An 18,675-nucleotide genomic window follows, 5' to 3' on the forward strand; every position below is an offset into this window, starting at 1 on the left:
TTTCTACAACTGATGCGGAAACCTATCAAACCATGTCCGATTGACCCCAAATTTTGCATACAAGTAATATTCAGCCATACGGATCTACTCCAACTTCCGGAATTGGAATCCGACCCCGATATCAAAAATTCCACTTCCAGTCAAAATCTCCAAAAATTCGACTTTCGCCATTTCAAGCCTAAATCAGCTACAAGCCTCAAATTCACAGTCCGGACACGCTCTTATGTCCAAAATTACCCAGCGGAGCTAATGGAATCGACGAAACTTCATTCCGGAGTCGTCTTCATACAGTCCCGAATACGATCAAAATCCTAAGACTTAAACTTCCGTTTAGGGACTAAGTGTCCCAATTCACTCTGGAATCACAACAACAACCTCCCAAGAAGTCACATACTCATAAAAAGATATGGGGAAAGCAGTAAATAGGGGATCGGGGCTATAACTCTCAAAATGATTGGCCGGATCGTTACATTTCTTCAAGGTAAGCAATCCCCATTAAGTATGAAATTCCATAATTTCTACACTAGTATTGATGAAATCTATACATAAAATACTTAGATCCTCAAGAAATTTCTTCAAGAACTCAAAGGAGAATTTTGTAAGATTTCTTCCAAAAAAGTAATCATTCACCCTTAGACTTACATGTATGGATTTATTATGAGTATGTGAGCAAGAAATAAGTATTAATACCTATTGTATAGTGCTTGAAAGCCATAAATACTTAAACTAGATTATTGGGTATTGTAGAGATTTTGTAATGAATTAATTAGCAACAATTGGGTGGATGTGAGTTCATTGATGATTTTAATGGTGCTAAAGAAGGTTATTTGTAGACAAAGGATGGTTTAATATCTCTTGTTGGTGGAAAGGAGGAATTGTTGGATGAAGAAACACCATTACTAGAGGTAGTAAAATGCTATGTACTCTAGGTATTTGATAAAATGCCTAAATGACCAAAAATCTAGAAATTTGTTTACTAATATTGGTGCAATTGTGTGGCATTGTTGTAGATTGAAATTTTTTTAGTGTGGTGGACCATCGTAGTATTATTAAGGGGCGAATTTCATATTTGAGTCATCCGAAGGTGGCTTCACTTGTGAAGATCATTTAAAGCATTGACTTAGTTTCGTCGAGGTAAGTATCTTGCCTAACGTTAAGTGGAGGAATTACCACTTAGGCATTGAGTCTTATGTGGAAATTGTGTAATTTAAAATCATGTACGTGAGGTGACGAGTACATACTTGGTTTATATATGCAAATTATATCGGTTGAAATTCGTAGACACCCTTATGTATTAAATTGAAAAATTGTTGGAACTGAGTAAATCCTTGATTTGTCATGCCTCATTCCGTGTTGGTCGAGTTTGTATTGTATATGATAATTTGGTGTGATTGCCACTTAGATTTTTATGTGAATTCTGTGTATTTGTTGATTTGATATTTCTTGGAAATAATCATATTATGGATTTTTCATCTGCAAATAATTAATTAAATAAGTTTAAATTGAGGCGTTTATATATTTATCTAAAATTTGGATTAAATAAGGTGTTGTCCTATGATGAGTTATTTTCCCATCCTTGTGGTTGTTTTTGAGATTTTAGATACATTGTATTGAGTCGTGGACTATCTGTTGTGAAATTAATTGACTTTGTTGTACCTTTGGAATGGTTGTGGCCTACAAGCAATTTGTAAATACGAGTTGATAATGTTGTGCTGTTGTGATAATATTCTGTGTGAATTGTTGTGTGATTTGGGTTACTGTTATGCGGCGTATAAAGGTGGTATTACATTGTTGACATTATGGGGGCATAAGGGTGGTATTTCACTGTTGTTATGTGTGTTGGTATATTATCTAGGCGGAGTGATAAGGGAGGCTATTAAACGAGGCGATAAGGGAGGCTATTATTGGAGCGATAAGGGTGGCTATAGGAGTGATAAGATGGCTATTGATATTGTCAGGCGAAGGGATAAGGGAGGCTATTATAGGAGTGATAAGGGTGGCTATAGGAGAGATAAGGGTGGCTATTGTCAGGGATGATATGTGATGATGTGGTGTTATTGCATTGGTAATTTTCATCTGATGTTGTGATTTTCCTTGTATTTATTTTTATATCTTGTGCAACTTATCTTGTTTTTCAGTAAACTTGATAATAATCTGCTCTATGTTGAAATTATGAGCATGTGGCTAGTGTCGAGCGGATTATGTTATTTGGGATCGGGTTGCACGCTGCAACAGATATGAAATGTGGGCACGAGGTGCCGGGGAAAATATGATAATTTTTATTATTGGCATGTGAGTTGTCCGTGCGGTTTTGATAGAAATATAGGCACGAGCTGCCGTGAAAATATGAAAGTGGGTTGAGACCCGTATTACGAAAATATAAAAGTGGGTTGAGTTCCGTGTTTTATGATTATGAAATGAGGTATCACAGAGTAACTTTTATTTGAAAGAATTTATATTCGAAAGATATTTATTTGAAAGAAGTATATTCGAAAGATATTTATTTGAAAGAAGTATATTCAAATGATATTTATTTAAAAGAAGTATATTCGGAAGGTATTATTTCGAAAGAATTATATGTGAAAGATTTATATTCGAAGGACTTGATTAATTGGTTGTACTTGTGTTCCTTATTCGTTTGAGCAATAATAATGGTGTTCTTGTTGCCTTGCTGTTTATATCACTGGTTAATTTTTGTTGCTATCACTGCTAGTTGTTTTTCAGTACTATTGTACATTGCTATATTGTACAGGTTATTTGACTAGTGAGTATCTTGACTATACCTCGTCACTACTCCACCGAGGTTAGTCTTGATACTTACTGGGTACCGATTGTGGTGTACTCACACTACACTTCTGCATATTTTTGTGCAGAGCCAGGTATTGGAGATATCGGACTCGGGCAGAGTTAATGTGTTGATTACAAGGATTCAAGGTAGAGCTGTTTGGTCGTCACAGTCCCTTGGAGTCTTTTCATTTTATTGTACTGTCAACTATTATTCGAACAGTATTGTATATTCGATCCTTGAGATCATTGCATGTATTCAGTTAGAGTTTGTGGCTCAGTATTACCAGTCTTAGGAGGTTGTTATATTTGTTTCTGCTTTTGGTTTCGACACTTGTATTAAATTATGTTTTTAAAAAAATGGCTCGAAGTGTAATTGTAATCGGCTTACCTAATCTTACAGACTAATAAACGCATGTAAATAGTCTTAACAAAATTAGAAAAAGCATGAAGAAATATATATCTCAACAAAACCTGCAAACAAAGCATAATGACTATACATTTATCTTCGCCCCAAACGTTCAAAAGTAGGATTGTTCGTTCAGATTAATAAACACTTCCTCACAAGTAGAAATGAAAATAAAATTATAATAAAATCTAACTTGCACTCATTAATTAAATATTTCGCTTTACTCAGCCAAGTACTCACAATTACACACCAAAATTTGAAACGCGTAATCTCAGAAGATAACAATAAAAGAAATAAATACAAGAAAACATAGAATGAGACTAAAGTTATAACACCACAATAGCCAAAAAGATACATATTTATTCATTAAAGTTACGATACCTCTAAATACTATAATTTAAATGGATTAACAACTGAATAGTTAATTATGAACAATACAAGAATTATATATACAACACAATCAGAATTTATATATTGCAAACCCCAAGCAATAATAGAAAAGGCACTTGAGTAAACATGTAACGACCTGACCGGTCGTTTTGAGTGTATTAGTCCCGATCCCTTATTTACTATTTTTCCCGTACCGTTTTCTATTTATGTGACTTGCCGGGAGGTTTGTTTTTAGGTTTCAGAGTGTTTTGGGACACTTAGTCCCTAAAACGGGAGTTTAAGTCTTATGATTTTTTACCGTAGTCGAAACTTTATGAAGACGACCCCGAAATAGAATTTTTTTTATTCTGTTAGCTCCGTTGGGTATTTTGAACTTAGGAGCATGTCTGGATTGTGTTTTGGAAGTCCGTAACTTATTTAGGTTTGAAATGGCGAAAATAGAATATTTAAAAATTTGGACCGGTAGTGAAAATTTTGTTATCGGGGTCGGATTCTAATTCCGGAAGTTAGAGTAGGTCCGTAAGGTTGAATATGACTTTTGTCAAAAATTTGAGGTCATTCGGACGTCGTTTGATAGGTTTCGACATCGGTTGTAGAAGTTTGAAAGTTCCAAGTTCTTTAAGTTTGAATTGGAGGGTGATTCGTGATTGTAGCGTTGTTTGATGTGGTTTGAGGGCTCGACTAAGTTCGTATGGTGTTTTAGGACTTGTTGGTATATTTGGTTGAGGTCTCGGAGCCTCGGGTGTATTTTGGATGCTTAACGGATTGAAATTTAGAACTTAGGCCATTGCTGAAGTTTCAGACATTTGGTGTTTTCGCACCTGCGGTGGGGATACCGCAGGTGCGGGCTCGCAAATGCGAAGAAGCAAACGTAGAAGCGGATTTGGGCAGCTCAGGCTGGGATCGCAGGTGTGAGGTTAGTTCCACATCTGCGATGCCCGCAGATGCGAGAGAGGAATCGCAGATGCTGCAAAGGACCGCAGAGGCGGACAGGTATCCGCAGGCGCAAACGCAGGTGCGGCCCCATTGCCGCAGATGTGGACACAGCCTTCATAAGTGACCTTCGTACCTGTGATGCTTTTCCCGAAGGTGCGGTACCACAAGTGCGATGATGAGATCGCAGAAGCGCGTTCGCTGGGCAGAAAAAAGAGAATTTCGAGGGTTTGATTCATTTCTCCATTTTTGGACTTGGGAGCTCGGAAATTGACGATTCTTTGAGGGATTTGCATAAAGAGCTTTTGGGTAACGATTCCTTACTCGTTTATGGTTGTATTTCATTAATCTATAGTTATTTTCTCCATTTAATTTCGGATTTGGATTGAAAAGTTGAAAAGGGGGGAAACGTTCCCTAACTGAATTTCTAAGTTTTGATTGGGATTTAGACATCGGATTTGGATAATTTTGGTACGAGTGAATGGGTGTTCGTATTTTATGACTTTTATCCGATTTCGAGACGTGGGCCCGGGTCGACATTTTAGGGCGAACTTCAGAATTTTTGTTAAAATCTTGATTTCATTAATTAGATTAGTCTATTATAGCTGTATTTATGATATGTAATTATTTTTGGCTAGATTTGGACCATTCGGAGTCGGATATTCGTGGAAAAGGCATTGTTACCGATTGATTAAGCTTGACTCGAGGTAAGTGCTTTGCCTAACTTTGTGTGAGGGAAATCCCTTTAGGATTTGGAACTATTGTGATATGTGAGCGCCGTGTACGTGAGGTGATGAGTACGTACATGGGCTAGTTATTGTATAACCCGATTTTACTGAGCAGCAACCTGTTTTTCTTTTATTTTGAGTTATACCTTTTTTAATGAGTATTAATCTGTTTTCATGCTTAATTGAGTTATTCCAATATGTGTAGCTATCTTGTTTAGTGTAATATCGCATGTCTACGTGCTTTAACTGTTTACTTGAACTCTGTGAAGCATGTCTAGTTGATTTCCTGCTTTTTCCTTGTTCTTTACCAGTATAGACGTAGGAATCTTACTGTGAACTGTTGTATTTGTCGTTTGATCTGTGTATTTACTTTGGGACTACGGAACGGTATTCCAGGAGATCCCCCCTATCTTGCATATTTACTTTGGGACTACAGAACGGTATTCCGGGAGATCTCCCTGTCTTGCATATTTACTTTGGGACTACGGAACGGTATTCTGGGAGATCCCCCTATCTTGCATATTTATTTTGGGACTACGATACGGTATTCCGGGAGATCCCCTGTTGTATTTCTGTGTATTGAGTTATTGCCTTCTATGAATTCTTTCTTGTTAAATTTCAGTCTTTTTTTACTGCGATATTTCATTCTTGCCTTGCCTTATTATTAATTACACCAGTAGGGTCCTGACCTGACCTCGTCACTACTCGACCAAAGTTAGGCTTGGCACTTACTGGTACCGATTGTGGTGTACTTATGCTACTCTCTGCACATGTTTTTCGTGTGCAGATCCATGTGCTCCTTATCAGCCGCACTATCAGTGATTCGGGACAGCTTTGGAGACTTCAAGGTATATTTGTCGAGTCCACGGACTTCGGAGTCCCCTTCTATTCTTTCTCGTGTCCATTATCTTCTGTATTTTTCCTTTCTTAGACTCTGATGTATAGAGACACTAGATTTTTCTTCTGTAGTTTGTGATTCATGATGTTTCGGGTTTTGGGATTGTTGTGTATTTTTGAACAGGTTGCTAAGTTTATGTTTTTATTTCATTATTCTGCAAATATTAGGGTTACCTAGTTGTAGAAATTAGGTATCGTCACGATGTTACACGAAGGAAAATTTGGGATCGTGACAAAACAGAAGACAGATGAACAAGAATAACAAAGAGAATACATGAAGAGTTCATCTGGCAACATAATATTTGCCTTGGCCTCGAAAATAATGCTAGAACTCTAAACTCGGTAGAAAATACAGAGCATATACAACAATATATGAATAAGGCCTTTTGAATTTCCATTGCCCAACACCTCACAATCAAGATGATAACTCACTTGTCATTGTCAATAAATAATCAATAATGTTATTGTAAACCAATGAAAAAAAATATTATTTTCACATGGCACAATTCACATAAAAATCTTGTAATGTGATTGTACTTATAAGCCAAAAAGTACGCTCAAGGATAATGCTAAAATCTCAAAAGTCACGATAATGAAAGGTTATTAGCTAGTTTTCTTCATTTCTGTTACAAGTGAAACAAACACGGCACATTAGAGAGACTTTAATTTCAAAATAAATATTTAATTAGTAGCTTTTAAGTGTGTAATTATTGGTAGAAGTTGCAGCACGCAACTCCAAATGCCAAGCAAAATGTGGAAACATACATATATTTAATTAAATAGTAGTAACTCTTTATTGTCTTGCTAATTGTAACTTACAATTGAATTTTAGTCCATACAAGATTTTATAACGTATATTTACATATTTTGTACAATAATAACAAATTGAATATGTGTCATAATTGGGTAAAATGGTCGATCAATATTTGAAGGATATAGTATTTCCACTATTGATCAATAACAAATTGAATATGTGTCACAAATTGATCAATATTTCCACTAAAAGTCTTCACACTTGGAATATAGTATGATTGTTGCCGGATTAGTTGTCGATTATCAAGCATCACACGTTCACATTACAAATCAATATATCATTTAATACTTTTAGTTATCAAGCACTTATTGAGATCGAAATAATAAGATGTTATGTGTAAGCCAAAAAAATAAATTTTGAGTAACGATAAAAAGACAATAGAAAAAATATATTACAAGAGACGTAATATTTAATATGTTTTGATCAATTGACCTACATATGTGGAAAAAAGTTATATAAAAGAAAGTATAAACATAGTCCCCCAACAACTAAGAAATTTAATGTAATGACCAAATCGGTCATTTTGACTTTTAGAATCCCGCTCCCCTAAATAAAACTCTCCGTATGTGCTTTTATTAATTTATGACTTGTGGGGATGGTTGGTTCGGAATTTGGAAGTGATCAGGTTGAAATTAGAACAATTGGTTCCCTAGATGGCTTTAAAAGGCCAAGTTTAACTTCGGTCAATACTTTGAGAAAACGACCCCGGAATCGGGATTTGACAGTTCCAATAGGTTCGTATAATGATTTCGGACTTGGGCGTATGTTCGAATCGGATTTTGGACAACTCGGAAGCGTTTTGGCGCTTAATAGTGAAAATAGCTATATGAAGGTTTAAGGTTCTTGAAATTTGGTTTGGGGTAGGTTTTGGTGAAATTGAGGTCCGTTTAGAATTGCGAGCCTGGGAATAGTTCTGTATGGTGATTTAAGATTTGCACGCAAAATTTGGTGTCATTCCGAGTAGTATAAGAATATTTCGGCGCATTCGGAGTAAGTTTGAAGAATTCAAAATTTCTAAGTTGAATCAATTTGGTTTGGGGTATGATTCTTAGTTTTGATGTTGTTTTACACGTTCCGAGGGTTCGAGTGAGTCCGTTTTATGATTTCAAACTTGTTGGTATGTTCGGGCGAGGCCCCGGGGGCCCCGAGTGTTAATCGGGCGAGGCTCGACCAATTTCGAACTTGAGAGAAAATGCTGAAGCTTTTTGCATCTGGTACGATCGTACCTGCGCTTGGACACTCGCATGTGCGACCCTCGATGATGCAACTTTTGTTCGCAGAAGCAGAAAGGGGAGGGCATGCCATCACCCGCAGATGCGGAATTTTGGCGCACCTGCGAACGCGCAGGTGCGAGGCAAGGCGCGCAGATGCGAAGTTGGGTCAAGCGAGTGAAACTCGCACCTGCGAGGCTTTTCCGCAGGTGCGAAGCTGCAGGTGCGGTCACACCTCCGCATGTGCAAAAGACCTGTTTGCCAGAAAGTTTAAAGAACGGGAAACAACCATTTTTTTCTCATTTTCTCTCTATATTTGGGCGATTTCAGAGCTTTTGAGAGGGGATTTCAACTAGCAACTTGAAGGTAAGTTAGTTCTATACACTTTGAGGTAAATACATGGATTATGGGTAGATTATAATCGGTAAATCGTAGAAATCAAGGGTTTAGATGAAAAACCTAGATTTTTATAAAAATGAGATTTAACCACGAAAATGGTTATGAAATTGGATGGAAATTGTATATTTGAGTTCTTGAGATTATGGGTAACGTTTTCCTCCGAAAATTTCCGGAATCCAGGCACGTGGATCAGGTGTAAATTTTATCATTTTATCATTTTGGATAGGGTAATTTATTTAATAGTCTAATTTCGAATTATTGAGCATATATTAATTATTTTATATAATTTTTGGATAGTTTCGGATTTTTCGGCATCGAATTGAGGTTTTATGCGATATTTTGATCGGAAAGTGGACTTTGAGACAAGGTAAGTCTCTTGTCTAATCTTGTAAGGGGAAATCTACCCCATAGGTGATTTAAATTAATAATTATTATTAATTGTGGGGGCTACGTACGCACGAGGTGATGAGAGTTCGTGCGTAGCTACTATTTATGCTAAAATCCGGGTAGTTTAGGACTTAATTCATGAATTATATGTGAAAATTGTATCCTTTATTTAATTAAAGTATAGGAACTATATTGTGAATTGTTAGAGAAAATAGTAAAAGACTGAAATCTCATATACTTGAATTATTTTTGTATAAATTAACAAATTGTTAAAAGAAATTGTACATCCTTTTGTATTAATCTTATATATATATATATATATATATATATATATATATATATATATATATATATATATATATATATATATCCTCATTCCGGAGGTACATAAGAAAATGTCCTCCTTTCTTGTGGAGCGGGCCGAACGTCTCGACAGTATAGATGCATCTATGGATCACACCGCACGTCCCTCGGCAGTGTACACGACACTCTGGATCGGGTCGTACGACCTCGGCAGAAATCGTGCCTAATAATAATAATTACACGATACCTTGATATTTTAATTGCAGCTTGTGAAGTTAATTAATAAATTGGAAAATTATCGCATTTAAAGGAATTTAATTATTTCAGATGGTTAAAAAAAATTATTGTTAATTATATAAATCATGTTGATTTAAATATTTTATTTTATTTATTATTATTGACCCTTAGTGAGTGTCAATGTCGACCTCTCGTCACTACCTCTTCGAGATTATGCTTGATACTTACCGGGTACACATTGTTTACGTACTCATGCTACACTTGCTGCACTTTTTGTGCAGGACCTGAGACGGGTGCTATAATTGGACCTATCGGCACGCACCCACGTTATCCAGAGGCTTAGTGGTGAGCTGCTTTACTGAGCCGTTCTGAAGCGACTAGTGCCTCTTTTTGAAATTTTATTCTGTCTATTTTAAATCAGATAGTATTTAGAATATTTGTATAATCTACTAGATGCTCATACACTTGTGACACCAGGTCTTGGAACACACACTAGTAGAATTGTTTTTTGAATTTAATTATTTTCTTGGTTATTTTAGTTTACCATATCTTTTCATACCGTCTTAATTATTGCAAGTAGGAAGAGTTAAATTATTCGGTTAATTTTTAAAGAGTTGAATATGTGTTTAAATCACTAGTTGGCTTGCCTAGATGTATCGTCGGGCGCCGTCACGACCTATAGGTGAAATTGGGTCGTGACAACATGGTATCAGAGTACTAGCTTCACGTAGGTCTCATAAGTTATGAGCAGGCCTAATAGAGTCTTGAGGATCGGTACGAAGACGTCTGTACTTATCTTCGAGAGGTTATAGGGTGTTAGGAAACTACCTTTCTTCATCTTCCATCGTTCAATTGATGTAGAACTAAATATATTTCTCTTATTCTCTCACCGATGGTGAGAACGCGCTCTAATGAGGTTCCAAACCAGGGAAAAACTACTCCCCATGTTGTTAGAGGCCGAGGCAGAGGCCGAGGGAGGGCTCCATCCCGTAGTAGGGGATGAGGACGTCCCAGGGTTGTTCCAGTTATGCCACAAGTGGGTCCAGCAGAGGATCCAATTATTGAGGAACATGGCGAGGTTCTCATGGCGGAGCCAGCTCCGGTGAATTTCACGTCTGCACCGGGATTCCAGGAGGTCATGGGCTGTATGGTGCGGTTCATGGACACTATGACTCAGGCATTTATTTCCGGTAGACCCAGCCATAGCTCAGGCGGGCGGGGGAGAACAGACCCCTACCGCACAGGCTTATGGGCAGGCAGCTATTGTATATCAAACCCACGATGCACTACCTGTGGGTGGAGCCCAGCCAGTGGAAGCAACTGCACCTGAGCCCAGACCAGCTGCAGCCACCGAGCCGCAGAAACTATTGGACAGATGGACTAGACTACATCCTCATGTCTTTGGGGGTGAGCGACATGAGGATCCCCAGGACTTCATTGATCGGTGAAGGGACAGACTGCACAACATGAAGATATTGGAGTCTCATGGGGAAGACTTTGCTACTTTTCAGCTAGAGGGCAGAGCCCGTAGATGGTGGAAGTCTTATCTTCTTGGCAGACCAGCAGATTTTCCTCCCATGACTTGGGACAGGTTCACTCGTATTTTTCTGGACATGTATATTCCACCCTCTCGGAGGGAAGAGTTGCGGTTTCAGTTTGAGCAGCTCCAGTAGGGTCATATGTCAGTGACCGATTATGAGGTAAGGTTCTTTGAGTTATCTCGCCATGCACTTATGATACTCCCTACTGAGGCGGAGAGAGTGCGGAGGTTTGTTGAGGGTTTACATACTGGCATTCAGGCCACTATGGCCCGAGAGGTTGAGATGGGTACTTCTTATGAGTTGGTTATGGAGATAGCCCGGAGGATTGAGGATGTGCGTCAGCGTAGCCGAGAGCAGGTTATGAGAGATAAGCGGTTTAGATATTCTGGAGAGTACAGAGGTGCTCCGTCTGGGGTTAGAGGTCAGTTCGTGAGAGGGCAGTCCAGCAGGCCCCCATATCCAGCATCACCGCCTCCTCGGGGTGCTCTAGTGCGACCTTATTTCAATGTTATGTCAGATAGTTCTTATTGCCCACCAGCTATTCAGGGTTCTTCCAGTGGGTATTCAGGTCACCAGGTCCAGGCTCTTAGTCAGTAGCCCATAGCACCGAAAATGTGTTACGAGTACGGGGATCCCAATCACATGCGGAGATTCTGCCCCAAGCTTTGGGGTAGACCAGTGCAACAGGGTCAGCAGACTATGATTACTACACCAGTTGCTCCACCAGCCGTCCGACCACCAAGGGGTGGAGGACAGGTGGGTAGGGGTCGTCCTAGAGGTGGAGGTCAGCCAGGTGGAGACCATCCAGTTGGCGCTCCAGCTCGGTTCTATGCTTTTCCGGCCATACCAGATGCAAAGACCTCAGATGCCGTGATTACAGGTATTATTTCTGTTTGCGGCAAAGATGTCACCGCATTATTTGATCCAGGATCTACGTATTCATATGTGTCATCTCTATTTGCTCATTTCCTGGGTATTACTCGTGAGTCCTTGGGTACTCTTGTTTATGTGTCCACTCCTGTGGGCGATTCTGTTATTGTGGATCGGATTTACCGGTCCTGCATTATTACATTCTGTGGTTATGAAACTAGAGCAGATCTTCTGCTACTTGAGATGACCGACTTTGAAATCATCCTGGGCATGGACTGGTAATCTCTATATCATGCCGTCCTAGATTGTCATTCCATGACTGCTACCTTGGCTATTCCAGCATTTCCTAGGCTGGAGTGGAAGGGAGTCCGTTAGTGTATATAATCGGGTTATTTCTTTTCTAAAGGCTCGACATATGGTCGAGAAGGTTTGTTTGGCTTATCTATCCTATGTTCGGGATACTACTGCCGAGACTCCGACCATCGATTCAGTGCTTGTAGTTCGGGAGTTCTCCGATGTATTTCCTTCAGATCTTCCATGCATGCCACCAGATCGTGATATTGATTTTTGTATTGACTTGGCTCCAGATACCCAACCTATATCTATCCCACCGTATCGCATGGCTCCGAAAGAATTGAAAGAACTGAAAGAACATCTTGAGGAGTTACTAGCCAAAGGGTTCGTCAGGCTGAGTGTATCGCCTTGGGGTGCACCGGTGTTATTTGTAAAGAAGAAGGATTGAATGATGCGAATGTGTATTGATTATCGCCAATTGAACAAAGTCACTATTAAGAACAAGAACCCATTACCACGTATTGATGATCTATTTGGCCAGTTGCAGGGTGCTAGGGTGTTCTCTAAGATCGACTTGAGGTCGGGGTACCATCAGTTGAAGATTCGGGATTTGGATGTTCCGAAAACTTCTTTCGGGACTAGATACGGTCATTATGAATTTCTAGTGATGTCTTTCGGGTTAACTAACGCTCAGGCAGCATTTATAGATTTGATTAACAGGGTATTCAGGCCATATATTGATTCATTTGTCATTGTCTTCATTGATAATATTTTTATTTACTCGCGCAGTGAGGAAGAGCACGAGCAGCATATGAGGGTGGTGCTTCAGACATTGAGGGAACAAAAACTATATGCTAAGTTCTCCAAATGTGAGTTTTGGCTAAATTTTGCAGCATTTTTGGGGAATATTGTATCGGGTGAGGGCGTTAAAGTTGATCCTAAAAAGATCGAGGCAGTTCAGCATTGGCATCGTCCCATTTCGGCGACTGAGATTAGGAGTTTTCTAGGTTTAGTAGGTTATTATCGTCGGATCGTGAAGGGCTTTTCATCTATTGCAGAACCTTTGACTAAATTAACCTAGAAGGGTGCCCCGTTCCGATGGTCCGATGATAGTGATGTGAGCTTTCAGAAGCTCAAGACAGCATTGTCTACAGCACCAGTGTTAGTGTTGCCTTCCGGTTCGAGAATGTATACAGTATATTGTGACGCTTCACGCATTAGTTTGGGTTGTGTATTAATGCAGGATGGGCGAGTTATTGCATATGCTTCACGTCAGCTGAAGCCCCATGAGAAGAATTATCCAATGCATGATTTGGAGTTTGCTGCAATTATTCACGCTCTTAAGATTTGGAGGCATTATCTTTATGGGGTGTCCTATGAAGTTTACACTGATCATCGTAGTTTGCAGCATTTATTTAAGCAGAGGGACCTAAATTTGAGGCAACGCAAATGGCTTGAGTTACTAAAAGATTATGATATTACTATCCTGTATCATTCGGGAAAAGCAAATATGGTTGCAGACGCCTTAAGTAGAAAGGCGAAGAGTATGGGTAGTTTGGCTTTCATTTCAGTAGAGGAGAGGCCATTAGCTTTGGATATTCAGTCCTTGGCAAACAGACTTGTGAGGCTCGATATTTCAGAGCCCAGTCGAATTCTTGCATGTGTTATGGCCCAGTCTATTGGCGCGGATGGTGTTCTGCGACTCCAGGATCGTCTATGTGTTCCTAATGTGGATTGACTGAGGAAGAAGATCTTAGAAAAGGCACATAATTCTCGGTATTCTATTCATCTGGGTGCTACAAAGAAGTATCGTGACTTGAGGCAGCATTATTTGTGGCGGCGAATGAAAAAGGACATAGTTGAGTATGTAGTTAGTTGTCTAAATTTCCAGCAAGTTAAATATGAGCACCAGAGGCTAGATGGCCTACTTCAGCAAATAACTATACCGGAGTGGAAATGGGAACGCATCACTATGGACTTTGTAGTTGGGTTGCCGTGGACCTTGCGAAAGGTTAATGCAGTTTGGGTCATTGTTGATAGGCTGATCAAGTCGGTACACTTCATTCTGGTTGTGACTACGTATACTTCTAAAAGGTTGGCCCAGATATATATTCAGGAGATAGTTCGGTTGCACGGTGTGCCAATTTCCATTACTTCACATTTCTGGAGAGCAGTACAGAGTGAATTGGGGACCCATGTAGAGGTCAGCACAGCCTTTCATCCGCAGACCGACGGGCAGTCAGAGCGGACAATTCAAATTTTGGAGGATATGCTCAGGGCATGTGTGATTGACTTTGGAGGTCATTGGGATCATTTCTTGCCTTTTGCCGAGTTTGCTTATAATAACAGTTACCAATCCAGCATCGAGATGTCTCCATTTGAGGCTTTATATGGTCGGTGATGTCATTTGCCCATCGGATGGTTTGAGCCCGGTGAGGCTAAGTTATATGGTACTGATTTGGTGAAAAATGCCTTGGAAAAGGTAAAGTTGATTAAAGAGCGACTTCGTATAGCACAGTCCAGACATAAGAGTTACGCAGATCAGAAAGCACGTGATTTATCATTTATGGTGGGTGAAAAAGTCCTCTTGAAAGTTTCGCCGATGAAGGGAATTATGAGATTTGGGAAAAAGGACAAGTTGAGCCCAAGCTTTATAGGTCCATTTCAGGTGTTGAAACGAGTTGGGGAGGTTTCTTACAAGCTTGCTTTGCCTCCCAGTCTATCAGGAGTTCATCCGGTTTTCCATGTATCTATGCTCCGGAAGTATCATGCTGACCTGTCATATGTATTAGACTTCAGTACAGTTCAGCTAGATAAAAGCTTAGGTTATGAAGAGGAGCCAGTTGCCATTGTTGATAGGCAGGTTTGCCAGTTGAGGTCCAAGGAGATTTCTGCAGTAAAAGTCCAGTGGAGGAGCCAACCAGTCGAGGAAGTGACTTGTGAGGCCGAGGAAGACATGCGGAGCAGATATCCACACTTATTCAGCACTCCAGGTACAATTGTAAACCCGTTCGAGGACGAATATTTGTTTAAGAGGTGGAGAATGTAATGACCCAACCGGTCATTTTGACTTTTAGAACCTCGTACCCCTAAATAAAACTCTCGGTATGTGTTTTTATTAATTTATGACTTGCGGGGATGGTTGGTTTGGAATTTGGAAGTGATCAGGTTGAAATCGGAATAATTGGTTCCTTAGTTGGCTTTAGAAGGCTAAGTTTGACTTCGTTCAACATTTTAAGAAAACGACCCCATAATTGGGGTTTGACGGTTCCAATAGGTTCGTATGATGATTTCGGACTTGGGCGTATGTTCAAATCTGGTTTTGGACAATCCGGGAGCGCTTTGGCACTTAATAGTGAAAACTAGCTATATAAAGGTTTAAGGTTCTTAAAATTTGGTTTGGGGTAGGTTTTGGAGAAATTGAGATCCGTTTAGAATTTCAAGCCTGAGAATAGTTCTGTATGGTGAGTTAAGACTTGTACGCAAAATTTGGTGTCATTCCGAGTAGTATAAGCATATTTCGGCGCGTTCGGAATAAGTTTGAAGAATTCGAAATTTATAAGTTGAATCAATTTGGTTTGGGGTATGATTCTTTGTTTTGATGTTATTTTACATGTTTCGAGGGTTCGAGCGAGTCCGTTTTATGATTTCAAACTTGTTTCTATGTTCGGGAGGGGCCGGGGGGGGCCAAGTATTAACCAGACAAGGCTCTGACCAATTTCGGACTTGGGAGAAACTGCTGAAGCTTTTTGCTTCTGGTACGATCGCACCTGCGCTTGGACAGTCGCAGGTGCGACCCTCGCAGATGCGACTTTTGTTCGCAGAAGCGGAAAGGGGAGGGCAAGCGAGGAAAGGCGCGCATATGCGAAGTTGGGTCAGGCGAGTGAAACTCGTTGCGAAGCCGCAGTTGCAAAAGACATGTTTGGCAGAAAGCTTAAAGAACGGGAAACAACCATTTTTGCTCATTTTCTCTCCATTTTTGGGCGATTTCAGAGCTTTTGAGAGGTGATTTCAACTAGCAACTTGAAGATAAGTTAGTTCTACACACTTTGAGTTAAATACATGGATTATGGGTAGATTATAACCAGCAATCTTAGAAATCAAGGGTTTAGATGAAAAATCTAGATTTTTATAAAAATGAGATTTTAACCACGAAAATGGTTATGGAATTATATGGAAATTGTGTATTTGAGTCCTTGAGATTATGGGTAATGATTTTCTCCGAAAATTTCTGGAATCTGGGCACGTGGACCCGAGGTAAATTTTAGGAATTTTATCATTTTGGATAGGGTAATTATTTAATAGTCTAATTTCGAATTATTGAGGATGTATTAATTATTTTATATAACTTTTGGATAGTTTCAGATTTTTCAGTATCGAATTGAGGTTTTACGCAATATTTTGATCGGAAAGTGGACTTTGAGACACGGTAAGGGGGAATTTACCCCATAGGTGATTTATATAAATAATTGTTGCTAATTATGGGGGCTACATACGCACGAGGTGACGAGAGTCCGTGCGTAGCTACTATTTATGCTAAAGTCTGGGTAGTTTAGGACTCAAATCATGAATTATGTGTGATAATTGTATCATTTATTTAACTAAAGTATTGGAACTATATAGTGAATTGTTAGAGAAAATAGTAAAAGACTGAAATCTCATATACTTGAATTTTTTTTTTGTATAAATTAACAAATTATTAAAAGAAATTGTACATCCTTTTGTATTAATCTTACATATATATATATATATATAAATTTATCTTATAATAAATATACTCTCATTCCGGAGGTACATAAGAAAATGTCCTCCTTTCTTGTGGAGCGGGCCGAACACCTCGGCAGTATAGATGCATCTATGGATCGCACCACACGTCCTTCGGCAGTGTACACGACACTCTGGATCGGTTCGTACGACCTCGGCAGAAATCGTACCTAATAATAATAATTACACGATACCTTGATATTTTAATTGCAGCTTGTGAAGTAAATTAATAAATTGGAAAATTGTCGCATTTGAAGGAATTTAATTATTTCAGATGGTTAAAGAAAATTATTGTTAATTCTGTAAATCATGTTGATTTAAATATTTTATTTTTATTTTTATTTTATTTATTATTATTGACCCTTAGTGAGTGTCAAAGTCGACCTCTCGTCACTACCTCTTCGAGATTAGACTTGATACTTACTGGATACATGTTGTTTACGAACTCATGCTACACTTGCTGCACTTTTTGTGCAGGACCTAAGACAGGTGCTATAATTTGACCTATCGGCGCGCACCCGTGTTATCCAGAAGCTTAGTGGTGAGCTGTCTTTCTAAGTCGTTCTGCAGCAACTAGTGCCTCTTCTTGAAATTTTATTCTGTCTATTTTAATTCAAACAGTATTTAGAATTTTTATATAATCTACTAGATGCTCATACATTTGTGACACCGGGTCTTGGCACACACACTAGTAGAACTTTTTTTGGATTTAATTATTTTCTTGGTTATTTTAATTTACAAGATCTTTTCGTATCGTCTTAATTATTGCAAGTAGGAAGAGTTAAATTATTCGGTTAATTTTTAAAGAGTTGAATATTTGTTTAAATCACTAATTGGGTTGCCTAGCTATATCGTTGAGCGCCATCACGACCTATAGGTGAAATTTGGGTGAAATTGGGTCGTGATATTTAGTCTCTAATAGAAACTAAGGGTCCACCAAACTATGTAAAGAATCAACTTCTCTATAAGTTCCCACAGAACACACGCATACTGCAGTAAGTAAGTAACACAATGGAATTTTACGTGGAAAATTTCTAGCTCACGGGATTAAAAATAACAACATACCATTGTAGGATTTCAACTTCACTACTGAGAAAACTTCAGATTACAAACCATTGTAACTTAGGAATTAACCTCTTAATCTCTCACTAACTTGTAACAACTCTATTACAAGCCCCTTTGTAATAACTCTATTACAAAGCTTACAGCCCGATTAACTCGAGCAAAGACACAAATACAAGGTTTATGATTTTACAAAGATTTCCTACACAATGCTTCTAACTAAGCTAAGTAGGAATTACAAGTAAAGTGATTTACCAAAGGTGCAACACAACTAAGGACATGTAATGACTCAATACAGGAAACTGGTCCTTCGTCATGTTGTTATTTGTTCTTGATGCCAGTGAGAATCACTTGCAAGATGACACAGACATGAGAGAATGCTTGATCGATTCTTGAATGTACAAGTATTTTGTTTTACCTTTGCTTGATATTAATAATTCATTTGTGACATCACTTGAATGATACAAGCAAGTTAGGTAAAGGGCATTCCCCATAAAGTTGACTGTTGCACTGTTTTTGCACTGTTGCGTGTGCAGGTAACAACTTTACAGCTGTTGGGAGTTGACTTGTACAGTCACCAAGGGAACTGGTGGTCATATGTTCCCTCTGTTGTTCATTTGACTCAGAAGAGTTGAACCACGTCCCCGACTTG

The sequence above is a fragment of the Nicotiana tomentosiformis genome, chromosome 2 (assembly GCF_000390325.3).
Source record: "Nicotiana tomentosiformis chromosome 2, ASM39032v3, whole genome shotgun sequence".
Taxonomy (NCBI): domain Eukaryota; kingdom Viridiplantae; phylum Streptophyta; class Magnoliopsida; order Solanales; family Solanaceae; genus Nicotiana; species Nicotiana tomentosiformis.